The following is a 19,326-nucleotide window of genomic DNA, read 5'->3' as shown; positions in this document are numbered from 1 at the left end:
CCCTCCTCTCTCTCTCTCTCTCTTTTAAAGATTTATTTGTTTGTTTTATGTAAGTATATGGTACACTGTTATTGTCTTCAGACACACTGGAAGATCGGGTTCCATTACAGATGGCTGTGAGCCACCATGTGGTTGCTGGGAATCGAACTCAGGACCTCTAGGAAGAGCAGTCAGTGCTCTTAACCACTGAGCCATCTCTCCAGCCCCCTCCTTTCTCTTTTGTTCTTGTTCCTACCTTTCCATTCTTTTCCCATCCCCTTCTCCCCTTTCTCTCCACATGCTCATGGATGTCCTCTACTTCTGTACTTCTCTCTCTGTCTCTGTGTCTTTTTCTGTGTCTCTCTCTGTCTCTGTCTCTGTCTCTGTCTCTGTCTCTCTCTCTCTCTCTCTCTCTCTCTCTGCCTCTATTACCCTCTTAAGCCCTCTAACCATACCCATGGGTCTGCTAAGGCACTCCCTTTCCCCATACCTTACCACACTTCCACCAGAACCTATCCCTTCCCCTTCTCTTTTTCTTTTTATAAACATATCAACTAAGAGAAACTAAAATGGTTAATGATGGAATGAGACTTGTGTCTCTGCTATGACCCCTAGAGTAAAGTCAGAGAAGTATGGTTGGAGAGTGAGGCTTCCTAATGATCTAGTTTCTAGAATTTGGATCTTTCTGTGTATTTTCTGTGATTTCAGTGTGCCTTGGTAGAGGCCTCAGTAGATTCATCATTTCTGTAGCTTAGGATAAAATTCAGCTCATATTTGTTTGAAACTGGTTTAATATGCCTGAAATTAATTGAGTTTATCCTACTTCTTAATCCACATGAGAAAGATGATGGTTTCTTAAAACAACCACAATGACAAACCTTAAATATAAAAGGAGAGAAAAGCAAAGCTACAATTATTCTTATGAAAAACATCAAGAAAACATGAACAATAAAATGAGATTATGACCATAATTAAACATTATTTCTTTCCTGTGCTTTTACTGAAACATTTTGTATAGTTAAGATTATACTAAATTTGCAGAAGATTTTATGTCTTAACTTTTTTAAACAGAAATGGCATAATCTAAAACATTTCATATGTGCACTAGAATTTACTTTAAACTTCATACTTCTAGCTTTCTTATGTTATAAATATTTCCATGGTGACTATTAGTATGTAACAAATTTTTTTTCATATTTTTAAGTTTTGAGAATGCTTTTTCTAAAGAGACATTGCTAAGAATAAAAATGTAAATATTTAAAGAATTAAATTTAAATATATGTAGAAAAACATCCCTAATCAGTTCCTACCAAAATATCATCAATTGTGACAGCAGTATAAGGCACTTTAAAATATAACTCTTTGAGGTTGAAATCACCAAACACCAGAGTAAACTGCATTATCTGAACCTTTATTGTAGAAGGCTTTCTGTGAGGGTAATCGTCACTGCTTAAGAGTAATGAAATAACTATTAGAGATGTAGTTTGTCTATAAACATCTTTCTAAAAGTTATGGTTTCAGCTGATTTCGGGTATTTTTCTAACTATTCAGATGGGATTGCAGTCCTTAAAGATTTTATAATCTACTAGGGGAATAGGGAACTAAATAGGTAATTATAATATGATGGTACATTATATTATCTGGAGACATTTTTAAGGTATAGTTGTAGCTCTAGGAAGAGGGTTTCAAGTAAAGTAAGAAGATAAAACTATCAATGGCAGTGGAAACAGCATTATTAAAGGTATACAGATAAAAGGCATAGATTGTATGTGGTTGTATATATGTGTTTCCAAGCTATTTAGTTTTTAAAGGAAAATGTATGAAGTAGGAAATGACAGAAGGTTTTGTGCTAGGCAATGGTTGGATAATAAAGGACTTCATGTGCCATACTCCTAAGCTCAAACCTTGTTATCCAGGCAAAGGGGAAATAGTTGAGGTTTTAGTCAGATGTTCTGATGGACAATGCTTTCAAGATTGGTGGGAAAATGAGTTCATCTTTAATGTAGCAGTACTAGAAACTGGAAAACAGTATTAAGACTTGGACTCTGCAGAAGAGAAATAGTAAAATCTCAAATCAAGGAAGTAGAAATGTAAATGTGTGGATGGGGGAGGAAAAACAGAAAAGGAAAGGAAAGGAAAGGAAAGGAAAGGAAAGGAAAGGAAAGGAAAGGAAAGGAAACATGCTGATGCCAACGTAGCAGTAGTCAATAACTGAATGTGTGGGCTAGAGTTGAAAGAATAATTTTATCATCATAAAGATAGTAAGAGTTACCAGGAAGCTGTTTTGATCAGGATAACAGCAGAATAGAAATACTGAGGGACAGACTAGAGGAATGATGAGAAAGTGACAAAATATAAACAATGAATGTTTCAAAGGTCAGCAATAACTAATATAGTTGTCACACAGGGAATTTAATTTCAACAGAAGTTTAAAAGTGAAGGAACTCAAGCTTCTTTGGTAAGGTCAGTGAAGCTTTTCCATGTTTGGATGAGCTCAAAGTTCTATTTGGAGGCACTAAGTCTTCTTTTTGAGTATGGAAGAAAAAGGATCACTAAAGAAGACAATGAAGTTATATAACCAGAAAGAAAAGTAATGGAACCAGATACTTCAGAGTAGATGTGAAGAAGCTGTTGAATCTGAGAGGAAAGAACAGACTCTCTTGAACAGCAGATTTCGTGAGAAGAGATCATAGATGATCTATCTACTCCTAGTAACAAGGTTTCCCAAAAGCATCCTGGAGTTTCAAATATTCACAAGAAAATCTAACAAAACTCACTGATATGGCTAATATTCAGCTATTGTTCATTATCTAGATAGAATTTAAATTAAGATAAACAAAAGACACACATGTGCAGACATGTGTGTGTTTTTGGAAAGCTAACCAAGCTGTGTTGCTCAGACGTTGTATGGATGCTTTCGTATGGAAGTGTGTGATTGGTTGATTGATTGCCCCCACGGTTGAAATCATTTCCAGTTTTCCCCTCCCTGCACATGGTTTCCAGGCACAGTAAAGGCATTCCTATCACTCCAGAAATTCCAGTGGTTTAGAGCTTACCTCCCAGAAGGCAGGGACAAAGGCCAGACTTCTCTATTAAAAGGCCAAATACCAAGCAGTGGAATCAAGATACCATTTTGTTTTGTATTTATTTATCTTTCAGTGATTTAGGTTTGGACAGGCTTGCATGTTGAATGATGATCCAAAGCTTCAAGTTCAGAGAAAGAAGAAAGGCTTTAGATGGAAGATTTTTGAGAAGGTCAGAAAGGATAGATCTAGACAATAGGACAAAAAATGATAGCCTCCTTCAGTACAACAGGGAAAAAGATGAAGACTAAAATGAAGACAAGATTGTATGAAAAATTTTGATCAGTGGTCTTCTTTTTTAAAAAATTGAAAGCTAAATTATTTGCTGAGAATAATGGTCCAGGATAAAGTCAGGAATATGAAAAAATTAGCATTCTTGGAAAAAAAAATGCCATGGACCAAAAAAAGAAATATGGTAGAGTTAAACTCAGTATGTAATATACCCACATAGTGGGGAGGGGGCATATGCCACGTAGCATATATAGAGGTCAGAAGACAACTTCATAGAGTCAGTTCTTTCCATCTAATTTTATCTGGGTCTGACTCTCAAACTCAGGTTGCCATGCTTGCATGGCAAGTGTCTTAATCCACTGAGTCATCTTACCAGCCCACTGATATTTGAACATTGATCACCAGAAGTTCATAGTAATACTAGCCCTCATGGTTTTATGATGAATACAGCAATAAAGTCCAGGTTTAAAGCGTTCTGATGAAGAGAATTAGAAATTGCATCCTGCCATGTTTCAAATTACTGCTCTCAATGACAAGTCAGAGGCTTCAGGTCATTTCGAAATAGCACCAGTAAATGGTTCAGAATGAATAGATAGAACTAGGCCAGGATATTGGAGAGCAGAAAAGCGTGTATAACAGGAGCATGGATCAGAATGGGGATCTACAGAGTCTGGCATTTGGGAATTAACATGGACAAGATAGCAGCCATGGTAGAGCTTGCACTGCTTAACATAAAAAAATTGAATTTCTAGGCTGGCCCGGTAGTTCATGCCTCTGAACACAGTACTTAGAAGGCTGACACAAAAGAATTGTGAGTTCCAGACTAGCTTGGGCTACATGAGGATACCCAGTTCAAAACCAAACCAGTGGAAAATGACATGGAACACTTGGGTCTTCATCAGGACTGTACCTTGGAATGTTTTGTGTGGATTTATAGATGCCAGTCTTCAGGTGGAGCTCAGCTGTGTCAGGCTCATGGCCCTGAGACTGAGGCAGTAGGGCAGAAGTAAACTCAAGTTCAAAAAATTTGTATTAGTCATCATTGGCTTTTAAATTGTGAAGGGAGACTCTTTCTGAGCAGAAAGCACACAAATAGTGCAAGAATGGTAATGAAACTTAGTGCTACCAACATGTATTAGGAGATGGTCAACAATAACAACAACAACAACAACAACAACAACAACAACAACAACAACAACAGCAAAAGGCTTAATGGTGAGAATTTTTGCTACAGATTCTCTCTGTGCACCAACCTTGGTCTTCAGACTTTGTAAATTACTGTGCTCTGAGCAACCTCCAGCTGACAAGTTTGTCCAGAGAGCCTTTCTCCCACCCAACAATAAGTTATATTGACTGAGAAAATTTTAATCCCAGGAGTAGCCCTTGATCAATGACTGACAGAAGTGGGTATTTATTCTCACTGACTTCATCCTAGATTGGGATTGATTATAACAGTTCCTAGAGTTTCCCAAAGTCATTAAATTTGCATCACTCCAGCAGTACTTTAATAGTCTTTTCCTGTATTGGCTACCTTGTCTTTTCTTACTCCCTCAATTTCCTCCCTGTATTTCCTTCACTCCCTCAATAAACATGGGTCAGGACTTAGCAATTCAGCATAAGGAGATCTCAGCATTCGGAAATATGTCATTGTTTTTATTTCCTGTAATTTTGGAAATAGAGTGGTTAGTTAGACTGCTTTTGGGTGAGGGGGACTTTATCTATTTTGTTTCCCTGATTTTAATAATTTTCCCTTTGAAAATATTAGGCTCCTTTTTCCATGTTCAAGTAAAAGTAGAGAAGGTTTTCATTTTTTTCCAATCACAGGGAAAATTGAGTATTTAGTCACGAGAGTAGCTGTCCCAGTCAGCTTAGCTGCTGTTATTCTGAACCTCATTATTGTTCAGATCTTGTAAGGTTTAGTTTTACTAAGAAATCCCATTCATTATCGAGGACATGCAGTAAAAATAGATTTGGGAAGTTAAATATAGAAAGTTCAGGCCATCATCTAGATGTCAGAGTCATAAAAAAAGACAATGATTCATAAAGTGTCAGAACAAAAAGAAATCTTAAGTACCACCCTGTTCACTTCATTTTACTGATGAGAGACCTCAGACCGAGAAAACATTAAGCAGTGTGCTAAAAGTCACACTAAGGCGGTGGTGAATAGGCACATAGCCAGATAACCTGATTCAAGTTAATTTTCTTTCTGTCCGTGACATCACAGTGACCCAGATTGTCAAATTTTCAATTCCTTTACTCCAAAGTTCTTTTCACGTTTCATACGGCCAAATGAACCAAAAAGAACTGGCCTTGGCTTTGCTTTGTTTCTATATTAGAAAGTGAAAAACTTCAAAGAAGACAGATATGGAATTGGTAATTGTGATTTGAATGAGAATGGCTCCCATAGGCTGTTCTGAAAACTTGGTTTTCAGTTGATGGAGCTGTTGAGGGAAGGTTAGAAATTGTGGCCTTGTTGGAGGTATGCCAATTGCAGTGGGGGCACCGAGATTTCAAAAACTTAAACCATTCTCAGTGTTTCCTCTCCCCGTCTCCTACTTGCATACCAAAATGTGAGCTCTCAGTTTTTGTTCCTCCATTATGGAGAAGAATTCTCTGAAACCCGAACCCCTAAATAAACTGTTCCCTTTATGTGCCACCTTGGTCATATAAAAACTGCTGTTAGACCAATAGAAAAGTAACTAAAACAGTGATGTTTCTACTGTTATTTTGTTCATTTCTTACCCTTAAGAACACATTTTCCATAGTTAGTAGAAAGCTTTAGACCACAAGAGTATCTGTATCAGTTAAACATTGTAGTAGTTGGAGAACATAATCTCCAAGGAGAGTCTATATGGTTAAACGAAGGTAAGTTCCTATTTCCTGTTTTTTTTTTTTAAACTGTTCATTCTTGGAACCCAGGCAGCATGTCTGAGGAAACTAGCATCCCAAGGAAATGTCTACATGGAAAAATCCCAGATCTTCATTCAGTAGTCAAAAGCAAATGGCCAGTCAAATATGGGAAACTGTCTCAGAACTTGAATTTCCAACACCATTTCAGCTGTCTCATGCAAAGGAGAGAAGAGGTTTCCCTATTAACCATCTTCAAATTGTGGGACTGTGGTAAACAAATGTTTGCTTGTCGCAAGTCATAAAATGTTACTTGTCTTGTTTTTCTTTTAAGGGTGGTAGGTGCTGCCTTGAGTATTTTTTCCTGATACTGTGATAAAATACTCTGAAAAAGGCAACTTAAGAGCTATATTTAGTATTTCAAAGTACAGTTCACCTGTGGCAAGGATGTCAGGCAGCAGAAGACTGAAGCACCTAGGCAGGTCACATCCACAGTCAAGAAACACAGAGGGAGGAATGCATGTGGTTGCTTAGTTCCCTTTCTCCATTTACACATTCAAGGATGCCAGCCAGGAAATGGTGCTGCCCACAATGGGCAAGTCTTCCTGCCCTCCATCAGCTTAATCAATGTCCACTTGTAGGGTGATGCCATTATGCAGGCGAAGGCAGGTACAGGAAAGAACGAGGCCTGTCATTGGATGAGAAGGAAAGATGGGCGGAAGAAAAGTTTTAGAGAGGCAGAGGAGGCAGGATCAAGAAAGAAGGCAGCTGAGAGAACACGGCAGCAGACGTTAAGATTCTCCTCTATGGGTAGTTACAGGTTGTTATGACTATTCTTAAGGGATGGGTGTGTACAGGATTTTGTCTTGTCTACATGGGCAAATTCTATCTTATGAATTGGATCAGACGATATTGTATGATGTTCTTCATGTGGTGACTTAATTGCGTTCAAGAGAGTGTATGGTGGCAGGAAGCACTGGCATGCTACAGAATTGGAATGTGTATGCCTGGTGTGTTGGAAATCAGCCAAGAGAGCTGTGAGTAAGGGTGGGGCAGCCTGACAGGGTACCATGTTGCAATGGCTCTCAGACAGCAGGTCAGAAAGTACTTTGGAGCAGCATGTAGCCACTAAGATAAATTAGCACTAGTTCCAATGGCCTGCTGGAGCCAGAACTAGAAAGACCTAGACCATGAGGGTATGTGCAGGAACCAACCAGTTCCACCTCTTTTTATTTAAACCACAACACCCACAGGCATGCCCAAAGGCACATCTCCCAGGTAAATCTAGATTTTATCAAGTTGACTACTAACACTATCTCTATTACAGAGCAAAATACAACGCAAAAATGTTATGTAACAAATTATGCAAAAACGTATTGGTTTTAATCTGCCTGGAGCTTATCTTCAGTTCATTTGAAACAGTCCTGTTCCATGTTTAGGGCACAGAGCAATGGGTCACACTACCCAGAAGCAGCTCTTTTAATAGGAGAGCAAAATGTCAGCAGGCAAGTAGAAGATACAGGTGGGGACTCAGTAGTAGCTATTGTTGTGTCTGTCAACATTGAATAGAACTGAGCATCTTTGGAATAAATGAAAACAGCTCCATTTATAAGCATTAATAGATTCTCTTGGACCTTTTAGAATATTTTACAGCCTTTAGAATATTTAAGATTAAAACAAATGTAGATTCAGAAAAAATAATGCATCTATAACATTTCGTTTTAACTTTGATCATTGAAGCAGTGAAAAAGTTCTGAACTGAGAAGAAATAGCTACTTGGAGAAACATATCTTTTTTTATTCCCTGATGTGTGAAGTGAACTCTGTGATAGATTCTTGAGGCAAATACTTGTGCTTTGTGAAAAAAATTCTTCCAGGGGAAGTATTTTTTATCATATTTCAAGAAAATTCATGGGTTTCCCCTGAGACTAAAAATACTATCTTTGGGGAGTAGTAGAAAAAGATAGTAATTGTCTTTGTGTTCCTATAGGTGAATATTTCCTTTTAGAGTACCCAATTTTGAGTGATAGCCAAAGAAAATCAACATTATCAAAGAGTAGATAGGTATCAACTTATCTGGCCTGAACCTGTATTTCCCTGAATTTACCCCTCTACATACTATTTAGCCAACTGGAGTTACTATAAGTATTTTGGGCATGATATGGCAGTGGAAGCAAAAGAGTATCCAGGGAAGGACAGTACAGGAGATACAGACTTCTTTGTTTGATAAACCCAGACTTTCCCTGGATCCTTCTGGGTCCTTTAAAACTTCTCTAACTCATAGACAACCATGGATAGCTTCTGGGGCAGCAGTTAAATCTGTAGTTTCTCAGCTGCAATTGTGTCTTCCGATTCTAAGTTGAGCTCTGTGATGAAGGGCCCCAAGTTCTCCTCTCTATCACTGTATCACTGAAAGGGAAGTTTTTCGAAGAAGTGGAAATGTGGCTTAGTGATTGAACACATGGCCAGCAAACGGCAGGCCTTAGTGTCAAATTTCAATATTACAAAGAAAAATAAAGTTGAGGGCTTTGGAGCAGCTGCTGTGCATACGAGATGTCTAGCTTGTCCTTTTGCATTCTAGTTGGTCCCTGTTCTCTTCTTCTCACCTATCTTTACTTCCCAACTGCCTTTCCTCATGACTACAGTCCTATGATCAGCCATAAATAGCCATATGATACCTACTTAACCTGCTTTCTATATTGGGAGAGGTTGAATTTCTACAATGAATCCACTATTTTGCATAATTGCTCATGGTTTTTCTTCTTTGATCAAACTGTTACAGATATAAAGACATTCTGTAAAACTGAATATAATTTTTTTCAGAGACTCTAATCTTTTAATGTCAAGTGACTGTTTACCAGATGCCAATCACTGTGGCAGGCCCTGAAGAAAACAAAATAAATAAGACAGATGGTTCCTGGCCTGGGAAGCTCAGTCTGGGCCCCATTGTACATGCTGAGCTACCAATAGTCACTGTGGCATACAAAAACGACATTATCCAGCTCCTAGAATAAATATATATTCTCTAACCGGGATTTTTCTATAATCTATGATGTATTTTTGGTATAGCACAGATGCAAGATGACACACATGTATAACACTGGGGAATAGGATAATGTGGCAATTATTTGATATTACAACCTAGTGAAGTGCCACATTCTTAGTGACCTAGAAATGGTAAAATAAATTTGTATCATTCCCAAAGCATAATGCTAGAACTATATAAAGGTAGTATTGCTAATAAAATAATCTAGGTTAAGAGGTTATAAATGCAGCCTTCTCACCAGAGGAAATAAAATGGATCCCCGACATCAAGAGTTTGGTAGCAGAGAATTGAGGAATGTGCAGGCTTCAGGCTATGGGGAGTTCAGCACCAAATTTAGCACCTCTGGGACGTGTCACAGATACCATATTAGTTAAGTGAACAGGGTGAAAGGAAACCTCAGTGATGTTTCTCCTTTCAGTGATGATATCTTATGTGCAAAATTTTAAAACTCATAGATATTGTTGGGGTTTAAATCTCGGCTTGCGTCCAGACAGACAACACCAAACCAACATGGTTCCATGTGGAGAGGTTTAATGAGAGAAGAAGAGTAGAATAGGGGAGAAGTAAAGACCAGCCATGAGCATGGGGAGGGAACGGAGTGGGGTGGGGAGAGAACGGAGTGGGGTAGGGAAAGAAGGGACAAAGAGGGCAAGAGAAGAGCAAAGAGCAAGAAAATGAGGAGGGGGCAAGCAATCCCCTTTATAGTCAGACACAGCTGGCTGTTGCCAGGCAACTGTGAGGCGGAGCATTCCTGGCTATTGCCAGGTAGCTGTTGGGGTGGAGCTTAGACAGAATACCAACAGATATCCTTCCTTATAGCTCATTAAACATAGTACAAATATAGTATGGCACATCCATGGCATGAAATACTCTGAAGACATAAATAGTAATGAAGTCCATCTGAATGATTGATGATTGAAAAAAAAGATAAATCAAGTACAGGGTCTAGCTATGTACAATAAACTGCCATTGAGGTTTATGGAGGGGTAAAACATAACCTACATCCATACTTGCTTATATAAGTGTGTGGTATGTTCCGGAGAATTTATAGGAAACCAGTGGCATTGGTAACTTCTAGAGGCGAGCACAAATAGGCTAGAGGGTAAGAATAAATGGCAGACTTTATAGCCAATATGCTTATACCTTTTCCATGATGTTACTGTGTGAATTGAGTATATATGTAAAAATTAAAAGAAATAAAATGATGAAAGTTGGGGGAAGGTGGCCAGGGGCATGTAAGGAGTGTTGGAAGACAATTCACTAGTCCCAAGAGCCTCCACAGAGAGAAATGGTGCTAGAGGTGATGTGGATTTGCTTGTTTGCCTATTGGCCTTACCACATATTTTACAATTTTCTAGTTGCCAGATTTTTAAATGCAGGGAAATTTGAATTTTGAACAAGTACTTTGCTTATACTGGAGTTTAAGAGGTTCACTGGAGTGTGAGACTTAGCTCCAGTGTGGAGCTGAGAGGTCAAGGGTCATCATTTTCAACATGAACAGATGAACATCTATGAGTGGAAACAAATGAACAGAGCCCACCTACTTGCTAAACAGTCTATTGACCAGCCCCCAATATAATGAGGAAATTGGAAACTTGGGGGGTCTTCTTCAAAGAGCATATCATCCATTTACTGTATCCAGTATTGAAACAAAACAAAACACAGACTCAAATCCAAACATCCTGGAGAGAAACTAAAAGGCTGATCAGGGCTTAAACAAAAAACTCTTGCCTGCTAGGAGACCAGCTTCTTGTTAACCCCCTCAATAGAACATTCAATCAGTGAACTACAGTCTTGTAGACATTGCCTCAGGCCTGCAAATAAGTTGTTGAAGGAGGGAATCCCTTTAGAACCTCTGGGGACTAGCTAAGACACTCCCATGCTGCATTCCTCAGGGACCACAATTGCTGGCTCTTTTCATTTGCTTTCTCAATTACGTTTCTTCCCTCCTTGTCAAAACAGCAACACAGAAATTTCAAAGGCAGCAAGCCACTGCCTTTTCATCTGGAAAAGAGAAAAACAGAAAACTCCTCAATCTCTCCCTCGCAAACCCCTTCAGGCTCCAGAGTCTAAAAATCGTGGGTTATGAACAGAAAATACTCAGCACAGCTCTGTCAGGATTGCAGTCTTGGTGTTTGTCACTATGCAGATTTTTAAACCTGCAGAGGGAAAGAAGAGATGAAAGGGCTTAGGACCCCCAGGCACAGAGGAAGTCATCCCATCTCTATTAACTCTTCCTTCCTTCTGTCACTAGGTTTAAGGGGGACATGAAGGGAAACTGCAGCTGTAGGATGCCCCTTTGCCCGGCTACTCCTGGTCCAACCTACTTTCATCTCTTGCCCTAAAAAATAAATAGGACAGTGTGAAGACGGGGAGAATAGAAAGGAGTCACAAACCGCGTCTTCTACCGTGACCCTTTCTCTTCTGTTTTCAGGCCATGTTTTACCAGAACCTTCCTTAACTGCAGTCATGAGTTTTCTTTTGAGAAAGTCTGAGTTGACTTTATTAAGTAAGAATCACCCAAAGCAGAAAAAAAGAATTGCTATTTTCTATAATGGAAAATGCAACAATCTTCTTTTCAGAGCCTGGCTTCATACAATTATCACATGTCTGAGCCGGAGAAGACCTTACCCATCATCTTTTTCAAATCTCACATTTGCAGACAACTGAAACCCAGAAAAGTTAATTGACCTGTCCGTGCTAGTTGCTGAGCCAGTGCCCAGAGGGAGGTTGCCTGAATCCTCTCCAGGATGTTTATCAATGGACTTCAAGGTGAGAATTACATTTTAAAGTAAGACAGGCCTTATGCTGAATCTTGAGCATTTCATAATAATGCTAAGTTCCAAGTTCAATAGTGCTTAATCTTAATAATGGGAACTATAACCAGTTGAGATGTAAGTAGCTGAAAATGGCAATTGCTGCCTGTATTAAGCTATAGTATCAGGAGTTATGCTCAGCTCTTGAAGTGCATTATCTGTAATCCACAGCAAACCTACAGAAAGAGATGATAATATTTCCATTATATGGCTTAACATGGTGTTAAGTAAACTGCTTAAGGTGACCATGCTGTTAGGAGGAAATTCAATTCCATCCAAAGCCAAATCTGGTGGTCTTCCCACAGTATTGTTTCCTTTGCTGTGAAACAAGATAATTATGTGCACCTTAGGTTGTTATTATGGACTATATAGCTTTCCATTGTATAATCATTAGTTTACAGTCAGTATGAAAATGATAGCTTTCATGTTGTTATGGACATTGACATAAATGTGAATTGCCTAAAGTCACATAGTATAAGGGTGATACACCTTGGATTTGTATGAAGGTTATCCAGTCCTATTCTAATGTTTTACCCCTTTTTATTGGGCCCACTGAAGTTTGGGACGATGTCTCTACTAGCCAGAATTTAAGCTAAATAATTAGCCCAAGATGAGAAGGAAGCACATGTATACAAATACATGGTATTGTATTTTTTATCAATACAATGTGTTGATATATTGTAGTGTTTATGAACTTTAGCATCTCTTTAGAGTCACATGAAGAATTTAGAAAGCCAGGTGCGCAAGCCACACATTGTCAAAGGTATGCAGTTTTTTACATTATAATATGATACTGTCATTTGTACATGAAAAAAGTATCTGTTAGGTAACAAGAGGTGATCAAATTCCTTTATAAAAATTATTCATAACTGAATTCATAGCTCTCCTGGCATGCATGCAGATTTTGGGCCATACGTTTGCCTGTCTAGACAAATGACATGACAGTAACTTATAGTGTGGACTATGCACTAGTATTCTTAGAGCTCCACATTAAGCAACTACAACTGAGAACCATTGGCTTAGGGAAAAATACATGCTAGGAGACTTGTTTACCATGATATGCTCTATATTCCATGGCTTTGTCACTCATGGGTAGTCTCATATTTTAAAGCTTTCTCTTCAAATGATGTTTGGTTGCTGGCAAAGCACACTCTTTAATTCTTCTCTAGGCTGTCAAAACATAAGCATTTTGATAAGACCATAGCCATCTCCCATTTTCCAGATTAGAAAACTCAAACTTAAATTTACAAAATCGTGACTCGTTAGTCACACAACTAAACCTGAAAACTTGAATCCAGGATTCAAACCCTATGTTCTCAAACCACATTTAAGCATATTTATTTTCATTTTAATATCAAAGAGAAAGTTGAGTGTTACCTTAGTTTTCTCATATTAGTTCTTTTAAATTAAACATTTAAAAATTTTTCTACAGGTTGGGCTGGCATTTGTGTTCTTAGAGCAGTGACTGAAGAAACGGCCATTCAGAGCCTGCCCCACATGTGGCCCATATATACACAGCCACCAAAACTAGATAAGATTGATGAAGCTAAAAAATGCATGCTGAAAAGGACTGGATATAGATTTCTCCTGAGAGACACAACCAGAGTATGTCCAATACAGAGGTCAATGCTAGCAGCAAAGCACTGAACTGAGAACAGGACCCCGTTTAGGGGAATTAGAGGAAGGATTGAAAGAGCTGAAGGGGCTTGCAACCCCATAAAAACAACAATGCCAACCAACCAGAGCTTCCAGGGACTAAACCACTATCAAAAGACTATACATGGACTGATCCAGGGCTCCAACCTCATGGGTAGCAATGAATAGCATAGTAAGAGCACCAGTGGAAGGGGAAGCCCTTGGTCCTGCCAAGGTTGGACCCACAGTGCAGGGGAATGTGGGGGGGGTGGCGATAAGGGAGATGGATGGGAGGAACACCCGTATTGGGGAGAGGATGGGGATGCAGGCTTATGGAGAGGAAACCGGGAAAGGGAATACCATTTGAAATGTAAGTAAAGAAATTTATCTAATAAAAAAATTAAATTTTTTTCTATAGGGCTAGAAAGATATTTTGGCAGCTAAGACCGCTTGCTGCATTTGCAGAAGACCAGACTGGTTTTTAGCACTCAACTCACATCCAGTGGTTCACCACTGCTTGTAATTTCAGTTTCAGGAGACCCAATGCCCTTCTCTGGCTTCTCTGAATAACATGAGGCTTTTCCCCTTCCTCTCCCTCCCCTCCTCTTTCTGTCTTACTATTGCTGTCCTCAATAAAAAATTAAATTCTAAAAGAATCTGACTTTAAATTGAAGTTTTAAAAATGATTTATAGCCACAAGAAAACTTCAAATCCAGTAAATGCTGCTCTGTGATAGTAACATCATAGGTATAGACTAATGTTAGGAATAAAACTCTATTAATGTGATTAGCAGACTACTTTTATTTCTGACTATAATTTGATCGTTAAACTGAATGTGGAAACTTCTAAATTGTACAAAAATAGGACAGAAGTGGTTCTTAGGAGAGGGTTTGTTCAAGGGTTTTATTATTATCTCACTAAAATCTGACTCTTCATACATAACACAGGCAGGAATTGTTCAGAATTTCGACCAACTCCAGGCATCATGTATATCATATTTGTGGCTAAAAAGATTACAAGCACTATAAGTCACTGCTTATAAATATTAAAATACAGACAAGGACAAGTTCTGTTTTGTTAGACAAAATCCTACAACGCCAACAAGGTTCCCTTATTTTAGATGTAAATAAAATGAAATTGTAAGTTTGTGTGTTTTCCAGTGAAAGTGCAAAAATAAATGGTCCTAGAGGGACTACTAAGAGAAGGTCAGTATGTATTTGTCATAAGCCTGGGTAGGCTGCCAGGTTGATGGCTAATTCTAACCATCCTTTATTTTTCTATTAGCCCAGGATTTAGACTGTATATTTTCTAAAGTTAACAGTCATTGATTTTTTGCAAGGTGTTCTATTTGTAAAATTAAATAACATGCAACCTTGCTTATTCAATACTGTATAAAGTATAGGTATACCTTGAGCTAGGTGAATACATTAAATGTGTCATAAAGACAAGGATTCCCACAGGACTTTCAGTTACTAATTGAAAGAGAACTCTAGAGATATTGTTGACCGCATCTTTCCGATTCATTATTATTTCAGTGTGTCCTCATCCCTTTAGCTCTTATTATTTCTGTGTGCCTTCCTCCCTTTAGTTCTATGAGTGGATGTTGAAGCCTTTGCTTATCAGATTGGAAGCTGTTAAAACTATGGTATTTTGTCAACTACTGTCAAGTCATTCAGCAGTTGTTCAGGAGTCATACCTCTTACTTAATTATTAAATATACTGAACTATCAGGTGTGCAATTTGCTGTAGAAAAGTAACAATAGACCATCTTCTCTAATGGGATTTTAACAGGGATGGAACTAGAAGGATAAATCTGATTCTGCAAGTCATTAAGAAAATAGGGCATCCCAATACCAAAGGGGTTTGTAACAAAGAAAAGAAATAAAAAAAATCAGGTATACAACTAGTTTAACTATTTACTCCTGAGAAATGTATGTTATAGTTTTTTAAGGGAATAACAATTTATTTTAGAGCCATTTTGAGAGACCAAGGTCAGGAATTAGGCTACCCCAAATACCATATGCCAGTGTGGAAACACTTTCATGAAATATGTATTGGTAAATAATAAAAAAATGATGCAAGGCACCAGGAACCATGCCATGCTACCTCCAGTTACTCTCTGTTCCTGGTGATCTCTATGCCTCCATGGCTAGCCCCATGCAGTGCCTGCCTATTTCATGGCAATCTTGATGTGGACTCTGTTCATATTCCCAGCAACCTGGTTAAATCAAAACTCTAGAGGCTTGTAATTTATCAATCAGATTTACATCAGTAAATTCTCATTCCACAAAATGTCTGCACAATAAACTCAGAGCCAATTGAAATTGATGTAAACTATCCACCTAGATAAGACAAATTGTCCTGTAATAATCCATCCCTTATAAGATATTTATAGACACATGGGGGTGGGTCAACCTTGTCCTACTCCATCGTCTCTTCTTCCCCTCTTCTATCTCTCCCACCTTTCAAAAACTCTGCCCCTGCCTTTCTTTTTCACTTCCCAGTCATAGGCCTTGCCTTATGTTGTGTCTGTCCTCACCTGCATAAAGACATCAACCCATAGAAGTATTATAGTTTTACACAATAATGAAAATCATAAATCAAGGCAAGTTTAAAATACATTAGTGAGTCCATCAAAGAGGTGATTACAGCAAAATGGGGAGGAGACATTTGTTTAAGCCTAAGATTGGATGACCTTGCTAGCTTTTAGATTGGTGGAAGCCAGTGGGTTTGCTGAGTTAATAGATTTATTAGTCATAAGATGTTAGTTCTGACACAGAGATGGCCAAGGAATGACTGAGGACTAGAACAAACACAAGAAAATGTAAGTAGTTCCCTGACCTACAACATTCCAGAGTCTCCACAGTCCTGAAGTTCCAATCAGTCTCTTCAGGAACAGGGCCTTTCCAGAAATCATCATTCACTGTCCCTCCAATAGGATGGCATCACCTTTTGTGCATGGGGGTGGGATATATTATTTCTAAGATATGGTAAGTTCTCTCATAGCTAGGAAGGCTTTTTCTGTAGGATCTGATGTGGATGGTGCTGAGTAGTAATCAGGACAGCAGTCTCCGGGAAAGAGGTATAACTGATGAAGGCCATTAAAAATAAAATTTATAGATCACATCAAAACTACTAATCATCATGGGCAAGATCTGAAAATTTTTAGCACCTCCCCTCCCATGTATCTAAAGTAACATTTACCTGTGCGACATTATAGGACTTCTATACCTCAAATTAAGTAATCAAGGACACAATGTGCCCTAATAGAGTGAAGGTAACAAATGAAAAAATATATATTTAAAAAAAAGAAACTTACGTATTTTAACTAGTATTTATACTTGTTTTCATTCTAAGAACTATTTTATATTTAAGTTGTTAGAAATGGGAACTTAGAAGGAATCACTTTAGCATCCCCCCTTTCTATTAGTAAAATACAAATATTGATTAATTACATTTTAGTCCCTCTTAGGAACATTATAGATACTAATTATTTATGAAACAGTACTTAAGGTAAAAACATTAAGAAGATTGTGCTTATTAGATACTGCTGTGTTTTGTACAACTTGGTTAAGAGTTAACTCAAACTTTTGGTTATCTAAAAACTGGATTTCTTTGTTTTATCCAAATTTTGATAATGAATATATATATATATATATATATATATATATATATATATATATATATAACACAAAATTTCTTGAAACTTGTAAAAAAAGTTTTGAATAAGGTAAGGATTTAAGCAAACAGTCATAACAAAAGAGCATGATCAAACAAAAGAACATAATATCTTCATCTATAATTTTACTAAGCCAAAGTTATTGGGAAAAAAGTTCAGTGGTAGAGGATGACTTTAATCCATGTACTAGGGATGCAGAGGCAGGTGGATCTCTGAGTTTGAGGCCAATCTGGTCTACACAATGATTTCCAGAACAGCCATGGGTACACAGAAGAACCCTGTGTTGGAAAAAACAAAACAAAATCAACCAACCAACCAACCAAACAAACAAAAAAAACCCAAACAACAAACAAAAATAAAAACAACAAAACAAAAACAAGGCTAGTATTTTATCAGACACATACCAGGTAGAATATTAAGTATCATAAAATTTTAAATCTAATTAAAAACATTAAAGAACCATAAACATTGGGAAAGTCTTTAGTTACTCAGGTTACTAGATGTCAGTTCCTTTGAAGATGAGTATTATTCAGCATTTTCAAAATCCACATGTAGGTGCTGTCAGATAAAGTAAAAAAAATATTCATTGCCCCAAGTCTCCTAGTGTAGGAGAGAGTTAAAAGTACCTGGATACATTCATTGATGTGATGTCTTTCTTTTTTTTTTCTTTAGTTGATGAAATCATCTGGTTCTTTATCCTTAGAGGAAGTCTTTGCAACTAATTTTATGTAAAAATAGGAAAGCTTTGTCCTATGGGAAAATATCTAAAACCAAAATTCAGCCACAGCTTTTAAATGTTCATTTGGTAAAAGGATAAAGCAAAGTTCTTATTGTTTTAAGTTATTTATTTATTTATTTATTTATTTATTTATTTATTTTTGGTAAAAATTACTAAGAGCAAATCAATACTAAAGAAAATATTGCTGTAGAAATCAAGCATAAATTGTATCTAAGGGTATTGAATCAGCTTGTTATAGATTTTAGTGAAGAATACATATTTGTTTTTAAATGAGTAAGTTATGGCTTTACTTGTGTTTTTCACTCTGACAAAAGTAAAAATAGGTTTGGCTCCATTATTGAGTAAACTCATCCAGGATAGCTCTTAAAATAAGCCTGAAAAGTTTCTTGAACTTAAGTTTTGTAAAATTCTGATTTTCTCTTTAAAATTGCTGGTGACAGTGATGAGTTTCTGTGTATAAAAGGGGTATGTCAAAGTTACAAGGAGAAAGATGAAATCCTAGGGTAGAATAAGAAACAAACTGAATCCTTTGCTGCACTTGTAAATCATGTTTGCCCTCAGGCAGCTGACAATTTCCAAGGCTAACCTATAATTCTTTTCATTCTTGGAATCTTTTCAAACCTTAAACTAGTTTTATATAATGATCCAAAGCCAGTGGGTTTTTTTTTTTTAATTTTTGTGGTGGTGACATATTTCTATTCATTAACAATGACTAAAAACAAAATATACAAGAAAGTAAGATAGGTAAGGTTTAGTGCATTCATTTTTTACAGCGTACATATTCCCTAAACAAGTACCTTAAGGGAAATGCTTCATTTACATTAATATGAGCATAAGTGATACCATGTTTGTGTGCTGCATTAGTCCAGTTTTGAATGTTGTTATACCCATTAAGGAAGACCAGCTTTTATATAAAGCAATTCTTTCTTGTTTCATTTTCTCCATTTCTCATTATTTAAGAGGAAATTTTCACAGGAGAACAGTTTGTAGTAAAAATATATGAATCTATGCCACAATCCATGAAAACATAAAGGGTGAGTTTAGCCTCATTAGTTATAGACCTATTTTATATCATTGAACTGAGAAAGTCTATTTCTTCTGATTTATTTCTTTAATTATTTAAGGTATCTCACTAAGTAAAAGTGCATCTCAGGGCTCCACTTGAGATCTCAGCTACCAAGAAGCATGTGCAAGTAAGAGAGCCTTGAAGTTGCTCTAACTCATTGATTGGGAGCATGAACCCTACAGAGTTGGGATTCTTTATAAAATGAT

Source organism: Rattus norvegicus, chromosome X (genome assembly GCF_036323735.1).
Source record: "Rattus norvegicus strain BN/NHsdMcwi chromosome X, GRCr8, whole genome shotgun sequence".
NCBI lineage: Eukaryota > Metazoa > Chordata > Mammalia > Rodentia > Muridae > Rattus > Rattus norvegicus.
Note: the sequence above shows the minus strand (reverse complement) of the source record.